The following is a 10,235-nucleotide window of genomic DNA, read 5'->3' as shown; positions in this document are numbered from 1 at the left end:
AGGGGATCAAATTAATCTATATTTCAAATTCTTTGGTTTTAAGAACGGAAGAAAAAGCAAGTTGACAACTGGTATTGTATTTGTCTTATTGTCTATTATAAAGGAAAAATGATAATATCATTTGGACCTCAATGATACACTGATTTTTCCAAAAGGTATGAAAATCCCTAACTTCAGTGATATCTTTGATAGTTAAATGTAAACTCATAACTATTTTGCTAATTTTCTAATATTCCCCTGTACTCAAACATTTGTGCTATTGGTCAAATTCTAATTTCAGTTTTCTTCCAAGGAAGCCCATTTCCTCTCAAAACCAAGGACATTAATATTTTAAAAGTCACTGGATACTGTACACATAAAGTAGGTATGTATCTCCAGGGTATCAAGAGCATCTGAGGCTGGCCTTTAATTACTGGTTTGTGTTAATCAGACAAAGGCACTCACTTATACAGAGAATGAGAAAGCACAGCACAATGAGAACAAAAGCCAAACACATGGCATCTTTTCAGCAACCCACTAGTTCACAGCTAAGAACGTATGAGAGTCAGACTGCCATCATTTGCAAATTCAAAAGCACTTCAGTAAGTTCTCTTAGGTATACTCAAGAACTGTCCTTCCAAATGCAATTTGTATTTGGCTGCTGTGTATGTTGATATAAAAAGAACAACATGGATTCGAGTCTCCTTCCCTTGACAAAGGAACTCAAACTCATTAATTGCAAGAAAAAAAAGACAGAAAACTAAAATCAAAAACAGCTGTTTGGCCCCAAAGAGAAAACAGTTCCCCTCTGACAAATTTATAATCAAAAGAAAATCAAGTCCCAAAAAAGAAATAAAATGAAGGCAGAAAATGGAATTGTTAAAGTTATAAAATACTTTGTGCAACAAACAGAAAGACAAATGTTTACAAAGAACCATATTTCATGGTAACTTTTTAAATCAAATAAAGTAAAAAGGAGAAATTAAAATATAGGACATATTTAAACATCATTCATTCCTGAATTTTCTTTAATACTGCCATAAAATTCTATTATAAATGCATATATTGAACATCACTCAACGCTGTCTTAAGTCTATCCTTTTATACTTTGAATATAGAGATATTAGGTATGTCCTATAACATGACATAAATATTTCTGGGATAATAGGAAAATTAAAAGACATAAACAATGTGTATTTAAAGTAGATATATTATTTTTTTAGAAACTACACTGAAATAAAAGCAAGCAATGAAATTCTAATCAGAGCTGTTAATAAAGTTTGATTGACACAGAACAACCTGCTATCTTAGCATAAACCCTTGCCTCAGTTGTTTGTAATCTATGTTATTAGCTAAATAGTAGCAAGTGTTAAAGGTCTCCCTAATGTAGTGATTCAAATGAATGTCAAGATTTGAAAATGACTTAACAGTCTCAAAATATAAATTCAGTACCTTTATAAAATTTCAATACACAATGTTAACTTTTTAAGTCAAAAATGATTTCAAATGCTTTTAACATTGACTCAGTTTAGTTGTGTTTGAAAGAGAATTAAACCTTAAAAGTACTGATTATTTCCTTGTTGTTTCCTACAGATATATCTGCAGTTATCACCTGGTGTTTCACCCTTTCCTGTCATACACCTTACTCTTAACGTGCTAAAACTTGAAATGGTTCTGAATGTTAGGCTTTCTTGTCAACAAAACAGAAATCTTGTCAACCTATGACATTAAAATTGTAGCATGAAGCATGCAATGAGAATGAACTCCACAAAGTTATCTTATGACGACTATACAGGCACTGTGGCATGTCCAGTACCGCCCATAAACACACAAATAATAGTTTTTAAAAAATTAAATAGAACTCTAATTTGTTGAGATAATCATTTAGTTACATTTAGAAAATCATTAAGCTATAATAAACCATGCTTTGAATTGTATCAAGATACTCACAAATACACAGAAAGAAACCCACAGAGAAGACCCTCTATTTTTCTGTAATATTAGAAATACAGATGAGCGGAATGAATGGTAGAGTAACAGAAAATATTTCAAAATTTCTTTGCTATTCCCAATGGCAATAAAAGATTTTTGTGAACAATGACAGCAACACGAAATAGTTCTATAACCAACATTTAGCATGCTGTACTTAAAACAGAATGAGAAAGAATAAATGTGACCAAATCCCAGAATAATGAAAAAGTGGAACTGCAGATGTTATGGATCCCAACCAGAAGAGACCACATTCCAAGTAAGAAAACTCTCTGGTGGCCAGAACTGTTGAACACATGTCCTGAAACCAACAGGCACGAAAGCTGACAAAATTCTGACATGTTGATAGGGACAAAACCAATTTCCAAACTGAAAACTCTGATTTCTTTGCTTGCTTTATCTGAATTTAAAATTATTCATCACAGAATTTCTTGACTTTGCTAAGAAAAATAAGTAACCTTATAGAGATAAAATAAATTGATTTTCTTTCATGATTTTAATAATTTTATGATCATGAAGAAAAATAAGCGAAAGATTTCTAGGGGCTTCCATAGGTGATATAGTCACAGAAGTTTCACCTAGCTGAAGAGCTCAAAATAAACTTCACTACATGCTTAAGAAAATACTCAGAGAAGCAGTAAGTTTTATAGATGGGTCTTCCCAGAGTGTCACAGTGGATGAGAAATGTTTCTGTGAGGGAACTTTAAAATATTTTTATTCCTTCTTTGAGAATGTTATACAATATATTTTTATCATATTCACCTTCCTCTCCAAACTCTTCCCAGACCCACCCCCACCTCCCTAGCCACCCAATTTTCTTATTCTCTTTTTTTAACCCATAAACTACAATCTGTGTTACCCACCACTCTTGCTTGGTATGGGGTCCTCCATGGAGTGTTGTTACTATATCAGGATGGGAGCAGGGGTTACATTATTAAAGGAAACTGACACCCCCCATCAGTAGTCATCAAATGCCAACATCACCCCAGCTAGGAGTGAAACTTTACGTCATCTCCTTTTTTTCATGCCGGGATGTTTCATAGATTGAGACTGCGCAGATCACGTGCAGTCATAACTGCTGTGAATTCATATGTTCAGCTTCTGAGTTGTGTTCTGAAAACAATTTCCTCAAAGTCATCTACTTCCTGACTCTCACGGTCTTTTATGCCCCTATTCCTCAAAGATCCCTGAGCCAGGATAAGATGAGTGTGACACAGATATCCGAGCTAAGGATTAGTACTCTACAATCTCTTATCTATTACATATTAACTAAAAGTGGAATCCATGTTGTCATCTATAACAAGAAAAAGAATTGAGAGATATCCTGATCTTTGGGATCAGCAATAAGTTAATTAGGTGTCATTTTAATAATATGTTCAATTATAAGATTAATAGAAGGGTCTACCCTAGGCTCTATAACCTATCTAACCACAGGTTCTAGGCCCCATTATAAAGAGGTTGACAATCCCATAACATTCATGGCACACGTACACCACATGTTCAAAAGTAAATCACAATTTAGATTTTGCAGTTTAAAATTATAAACACAAAAATATTTTCACTGCAACTTTTTTTTTTTTAAATAGGAAACTTGAAACGACCCTATCCTATAGCAATGCTGACGAATATCTTGCATATCACCATAGAACCTTCATCTGGTGATGGATGGAGATAGAGACAGAGACCCACACTGGAGCACTGGACTGAGCTCCCAAGGTCCCAATGAGGAGCGGAAGGAGGGAGAAGATGAGCAAGGAAGTCAGGAACACAAGGGGTGCACCCACCCACTGAGACGGTGGGGCTGATCTATTGGGAGCTCACAAAGGCCAGCTGGACTGTGACTGAAAAAGCATGGGATAAAACCAGACTATCTGAACATGGCGAACAATGAGGGCTGATGAGAAGCCAAGGACAATGGCACGGGGTTTTGATCCTACTTCATGTTCTGGCTTTGTGGGAGCCTAGCCAGTTTGGATGCTCACCTTCCTAGACATGGACGGAGGGGGGAGGACCTTGGACTTTCCACAGGGCAGGGAACCTTGACTGCTCTTTGGACTGGAGAGGGAGGGGGAGAGGAGTGGGGGGAGAGGGAGAAGGGTGGGAGGAGGGGGAGGGAAATGGGAGGCTGGGAGGAGGCAGAAACTTTTTTTTCCTTTTCTCAATAAAAAAAAATAAAATATAAAAAAAACTTTTTAAAAAAATTTATTTAATATGTGTACAACATTCTGCTTCCCACACACCAGAAGAGGGCGCCAGATCTCATTACAGATGGTTGTGAGCCATCATGTGGTTGCTGGGAATTGTACTCAGGACCTCTGGAAGAGCAGTCAGTGCTCTTAACCTCTGAGCCATCTCTCCAACCCCCTTCACTGGAACTTTGTAGAAAGTAGTTTGAATTAACTTAAAATTCATTTCTCTCCAGTTATGCATGTTATATGTGCATATATACACATGCCATCTCAGAACAGCTGAAAATAAGTATTATAATATTTAGTTGATTTTGCTTTGAGTGGATTTGGGTTTGGAGACATCTTGCTATATATTCCAGGCAGGCATAAAACTTACTCATTTTAGAACTAACAATAACTCAAGGTCATGATCATTCTTGTATTTCCAAAATGCTGATTATAGGTATGTCCCACTGTGATTCTAGCCAAAGATCAAACATTGCATTTGACACTTTATCTTTTTTAACCTGATCAATAAGCATCATATAGTCTGTGTATGTATATTCACATGTACATGGGTGTATACATACGTGCATGAGAACATATGCACTAATATGCTAACTCACCTAATATTTGTCAGTTAGCTTGCCCTGAGGAACCCCTTCACTCAGCCTCCCAAGAAGTGGGATTATAGGTAGGACACCATAACTACTAGCTTTACAAACATTCTGAGAAATGGAACTCAGGATTCCACGTACACAGCAAACCCTTTATGTGCTGAGCCATCTCCCCAATCCTCTTATGTAATTTTTTTCCTGAAAATAGTTTCTAAGGCCATCTGCTCTTCTGATTGTTCCATTCAATATTAGCTCAAATATTGAGAATGTGTTCTTGGGTGTAACTTCACTACAGCTGAATTGAACTGATTTTAAGAGAATTCCAATTTGTTTTCCATCCCTAAGGAACCATAAGTAAATTTTTTAGAGACTTGAATATTTAACTTTGTCAAACAGTTACTTGAGTTTTATAAACTGAATATGGCATGTGACAACTGAATATTAAATCTCTCTACTCTGTTGAGAAGTGCTTTATCTATATTCTTTCTGAGAATTAGAATTTCACAAAGACACCTATGAATTTGAATTTTTCTAGAAAAAAGAGAGGTAAGTGAATTCAAAATTAGTAACAAAGAAACTAATGCTGTGACAATAAACACAGTTAATAAGGAATCCTGAAAATAAATTTGAAAAATTAAAAATATCACTTTTTATTATTGGTCAGAAATTTTCATACATGTATGTAACATATTTTTATATTAGTCACTCCAAATTCCCATCTCTTTTCTCCCTCCAACTCCTGAGAATCCATTAATTTTCCCAAAAATTCTATTACATTCATGTCTTTGTGTGTGTGTGTGTGTGTATGTGTGTATGTGTGTGTAACTTACTGAGTTACATAAGTGTTATTTGCATGGGTGAGATGGGGGTTGATGAACTATAGCATTGGCATTTAACTAGTGGATGCATCACTGAAGAAATATGTTTCCTCTCCTACTTCCTGCAAACATTAACTGTCCATAACTACTCAGGGAGTAGTGAAAACTTGTGAGTGACACCCTCATCTATGATATTCCTATAACCTAGTAGTTATAAATTACATTTACTTGCATTCTGTGACTTCTTAACTACAATGGCTTAATAAATATGGTTAAAATTTAGAATCTAATTATATTGCATAAAAAGGAAATACACACATGACCTCATTTACTTTTACTTGTTGAGATAGTATCTTATTCCTAAATTGGCCTGTAATTCACTATGTAGCCCATGATGACCTTGAACTAATGGTAACTCTTTTGCCTCAATCTTCCCAGTACTGGGATAACATGCATGATCCACCGTACAACACTTTCAATTTATGTTAGACAGGACTAGTATTTTTTTCCTTCCATCTATACCAAATGGAATTTAATACTTGGAAAACTCAACATTTTATAAGGTGATAGGATTTCACTAAGTAAAATCTATTATACTGTAAATCTGTAAAATATAAAAAGAAATTTTATTGTATTTGGCATGTTGTATAGTCACATTTTTTCACTAAATTAGTATTTCTAGACTTAGCTCAGGACTGAAGCTGCAAAGAAACTTAAAGGAACTTTATTTACATATTTATGTATTTGTATATTTATTTATTTTGGCACTTGGGAGTAAATCTAGGTTCTCTTTCATGCTAAGCAAGTGTGCTACTATGGAGAAATACACTTAAAACTTCATTCTTTTGCATTTTAAAATGAATTCTCATTAGGTTGTCAAAGCTGCCTTGAACCCCTTCTATAGCTCAGGCAAGCCTCTGGGTCTAAAAGGTAGGTAAAAGGAATAGCTCAGCTCCCACAGCAAGATTTGATTTACAGAAATAAATTCCATGGTATACTGAATAGTTTTGATAATCACATTCATAAATTATGTCCTTTAAACTAATATACCATTCTTAATATTTACTACTCTTGTTGAACTTGTCTTGTTCTTTTGGGACACTGACAGGATTCTTCAGCAGGAAATAAATTATTCTGCTTTCATATCATTGTATTGTGCACCACTTACCAAGTCTTACGGGTGAAATACAGTTTTAGTTAGAGTTAATGTTGCTTTGAGAAAACAGCAGCTTGGGGAGGAAGGTTTGTTTGGTTTATATCCTGAATTACAGTCCACTGAGAATAGTCAGTGCAGGAACTAAAGGCCAAAAACCTAGAGGCAAGAGCTGATACAGAAAACAGGAGTGCAGCTTATTGGCTTTCTCCTCACGGCTTGCCCTACATGCCTTTTATGGAACCCAGGACTAAGAAAGCTCACCTATAATGGGCTGGTTCCTCCTTCATTGATTACTAATTAAGAAAATGCCCTACAAGCTTACATCCCTACAGTCTGATCTTATGGAAGTATGTTCTCAGTTAGGGTTCCCTCCTCCAAGTTGACTCCAGCTTATGTCCAGCTGAGATAAACTAGCCAACCCAATCACAGAAATGACACTTTTTCAGAAATGGCTTCCCATTAAATTAAAACAAATACATGCCTTTGTTGATTTTGACAATACATATCATGGTTTTGCCCAAACAGAACATCTAGCTTCTTTCTCAAAAACCCACCATTTCTGGGGATTGGAGTGGTGATGGCTCAACCATTAAGAGAATTTGCTGTGAGACCAGGACTTATACCGGGATCATGAACTGGCTTTTTGAAGCCCATTCCTTATAGAGGAATACCTTACTCGGTCTTCATATAGGGGGGACAGGGGAGACTTGGTCCTTTCTTAACTTGGTATGCCAAACTTTGCTGACTCCCCAAGGGAGGCCTTATCCCCTCTGAGTAGTATACTGGAGGAGGGAAGAAGGGAGGGAGTGGAAGAAAGAACTGGGATCGGTATGTAAAATGAAAAAAAAAAATTAAGAGTATTTTCTCTTCTTGCAGAGGTCCTACGTTATGTTACCAGTACCCCTACAAGGTAGCTCACAACGGTATGGAATTTATGATTTCTGAAGGTACCTGAATGCATGTGGTGCACATACATAAACACAAGCACACACATACACATAAAATAAAATTAATTTTAAAAAAACCATTCTCACCAGGTATGTTAATGAATCACTTCACTTGGGAGACTGAAGCAGAAGTAAAAGATAAAGGAAAAGAAAAGGAAGAAAATCCACCATTTCTCCCTTAATGGAGTATTTGTTATCATCTCTGCCAGAAAATACCCTGGCCAACTCAGGAAAGTGGAGAACATAATGTTGACCCATCTTGCAATAACTCACACTCATGACTTTCTCATTTTTAAGAGTTGCTTTGGTATCAAAGATCTTCATCTGTCTGTCATTTACCCCTTATTTCTATCATAACACTAAATTATTTCTTCTTTTTTTTTACTGATTTTTATTGAACTCTACATTTTTCTCAAGAAAGAGATTGAGAATAACATTAGAAAATGGAAAAAATATCTCATATTTATGGACTGATACAATTAAATATTTTGAAAATGACAATCCTACCTTTACAAATTTAAAACAATCTCAATCAAATATACTCATAACACTTTTCACATGAATAGAAAAGGAAAATTTTAAAACTTAGATTGATCTAACCCCCCAGGCAAAAAAAAAAACCCTGGTAGGCAAAACAATTTGAAACAAATGAACAAAAATACTGGAGAAATTTTCAAACTAGACTTTAAGATAGAATACAGAGCTGAGGTAATTAAAAATTTTGTGGTACTAACACAAAACAGACATGTAAAAAATGAATAAAAATAGAACATAAATAGGATATAAAAATAGAATAAATTAACATGAGAACACAAAACAAATAATCATTTGTTATTTGACAAATGGGTTATGAACATACATAGAAAAAAACAACATCTTTAATATATGATGCTGGGAAAACTGGAAGCTCATGAGTAGAAGAATTAATTATAACCACTTCTATCACCCTACACTAGAATTAGCCCCATTTGTATCAAATACCTCAGTTTGAATCCTGAAATGGTAAAGCTTCTAAATGAGAAGCTAAGCACTTATATACACAACATACATGTGTGGAATGCCTTTCTTAAAAGGACTGCTTTTACTTAAGAATTAAGGCTAATAATTTGCAAATGGGTTTCATAAAACTATAAAGTTTCTGTACAGATACAGAAAGAATTGAGCAAGGATCTCCCTCCACAGAATGGAAGAAAAACTTTGCTAACTACACTCCAAATTAAGTGTGAGTGGAGAGCAACTTAATTCAGAAAGAGTTATTAGTGAATATTCAGAGCAGATACCCCAGAAAGTAAACTCCATAAATTAAAATATACTAAATAAAGAGTCCCACAAGCAAAACAAACAAACAAACCTCAATGATTGGAGTGAGCACTCTCCAAAGGTGCATGGTAAATAATGATTACAGAGATTGGAAAGACACTGCCTGTCAATGATAGGGGATGCTCTAGAGAAATGCTTCCATGTGACAGTACTCCACATTTAACCCTTGCTTGGTGAGGTGGCATCTATTTTCTAGTAAGTGCAGGGAGTCTGTCTAGCTGTGTACATTTTTCTAATTCTCCCAACTGATATTAACCTGGACTTCCAGCTCGCTTTCTCAGCAAATTGCTTCTATTCTTTTTTTTTTCTTTTTTTACTGATCTTTATTTATTTTAAAATTTCCACATCCTCCCATCCTCCTATTTCCCTCCCACTCACCCTTACTCTCACTCTCCAGACATAAGAGAAGTCAGGGTGCCCTGCCTTCTGGGAAGTCCAAGGCCCTCCCTGCTACATCCAGGTCTAGGAAGGTGTGCATCCAAACGGAGTAGGCTCCCAAAAAGCCAGTACATGCCGTAGAATCAAAATCCAGTGTCATTATCATTGGCTTCTCAGTCCATCCTCGTTGTCAGCCACATTCAGAGTCCAGTTTGATCACAAGCACGTTCAGACGCAGTCCAGCTGGCCTTGGTGAGCTCCCATTAGATCAGACACACCTTCTCCCTGGGTAGAAACACCCCTCGCAGTCCTGACTTCCTTGCTCATGTTCTCCCTCCTTCTGCTCTTCATCTGGGCCTTGTAAGCTCAGTCCAGTACTCCAATGTGGGTCTCTGTCTCTATTTCCATCCCTCGCCAGATGAAGGTTCTATGATGATATGCAAGATGTTCATCAGTGTGGCTATGGGAGAAGGCCAGTTCAGGCACCCTCTCCTCTGCTGCCCACTGGCCTAGCTGGGGAAATCCCCTTGACACCTGGGAACCTGTCTAGAGCCAAATCACTTGCTAACCCTAAAATGGCTCCCTTAGTTAAGATAACGACCCTTCCTCCATCTCAACCATCCCATTCCTCCAAACTCTCCCCAATCCTCCCCTTCCCCCCAAACTGATGGAGGTGGGTCTTGTATCTATCTGTTGCTTTCATTGGTTAATTAATAAAGAAACTGCTTGGCCTTTGATATGACAGAAAATTAGGTAGGCAGAGTAGACTGAACAGAATCTGGTAGAAAGAAAGCTGAGTCAGGCAGTTGCCATGATTCTCCCACTCCAGACAGACGCAGGTTAAGATCTTTCCTGGTAAGCCA

The sequence above is a fragment of the Microtus pennsylvanicus genome, chromosome 15 (genome assembly GCF_037038515.1).
Source record: "Microtus pennsylvanicus isolate mMicPen1 chromosome 15, mMicPen1.hap1, whole genome shotgun sequence".
In the NCBI taxonomy this organism is placed as follows: domain Eukaryota; kingdom Metazoa; phylum Chordata; class Mammalia; order Rodentia; family Cricetidae; genus Microtus; species Microtus pennsylvanicus.
This window is presented reverse-complemented; position numbering follows the sequence as displayed.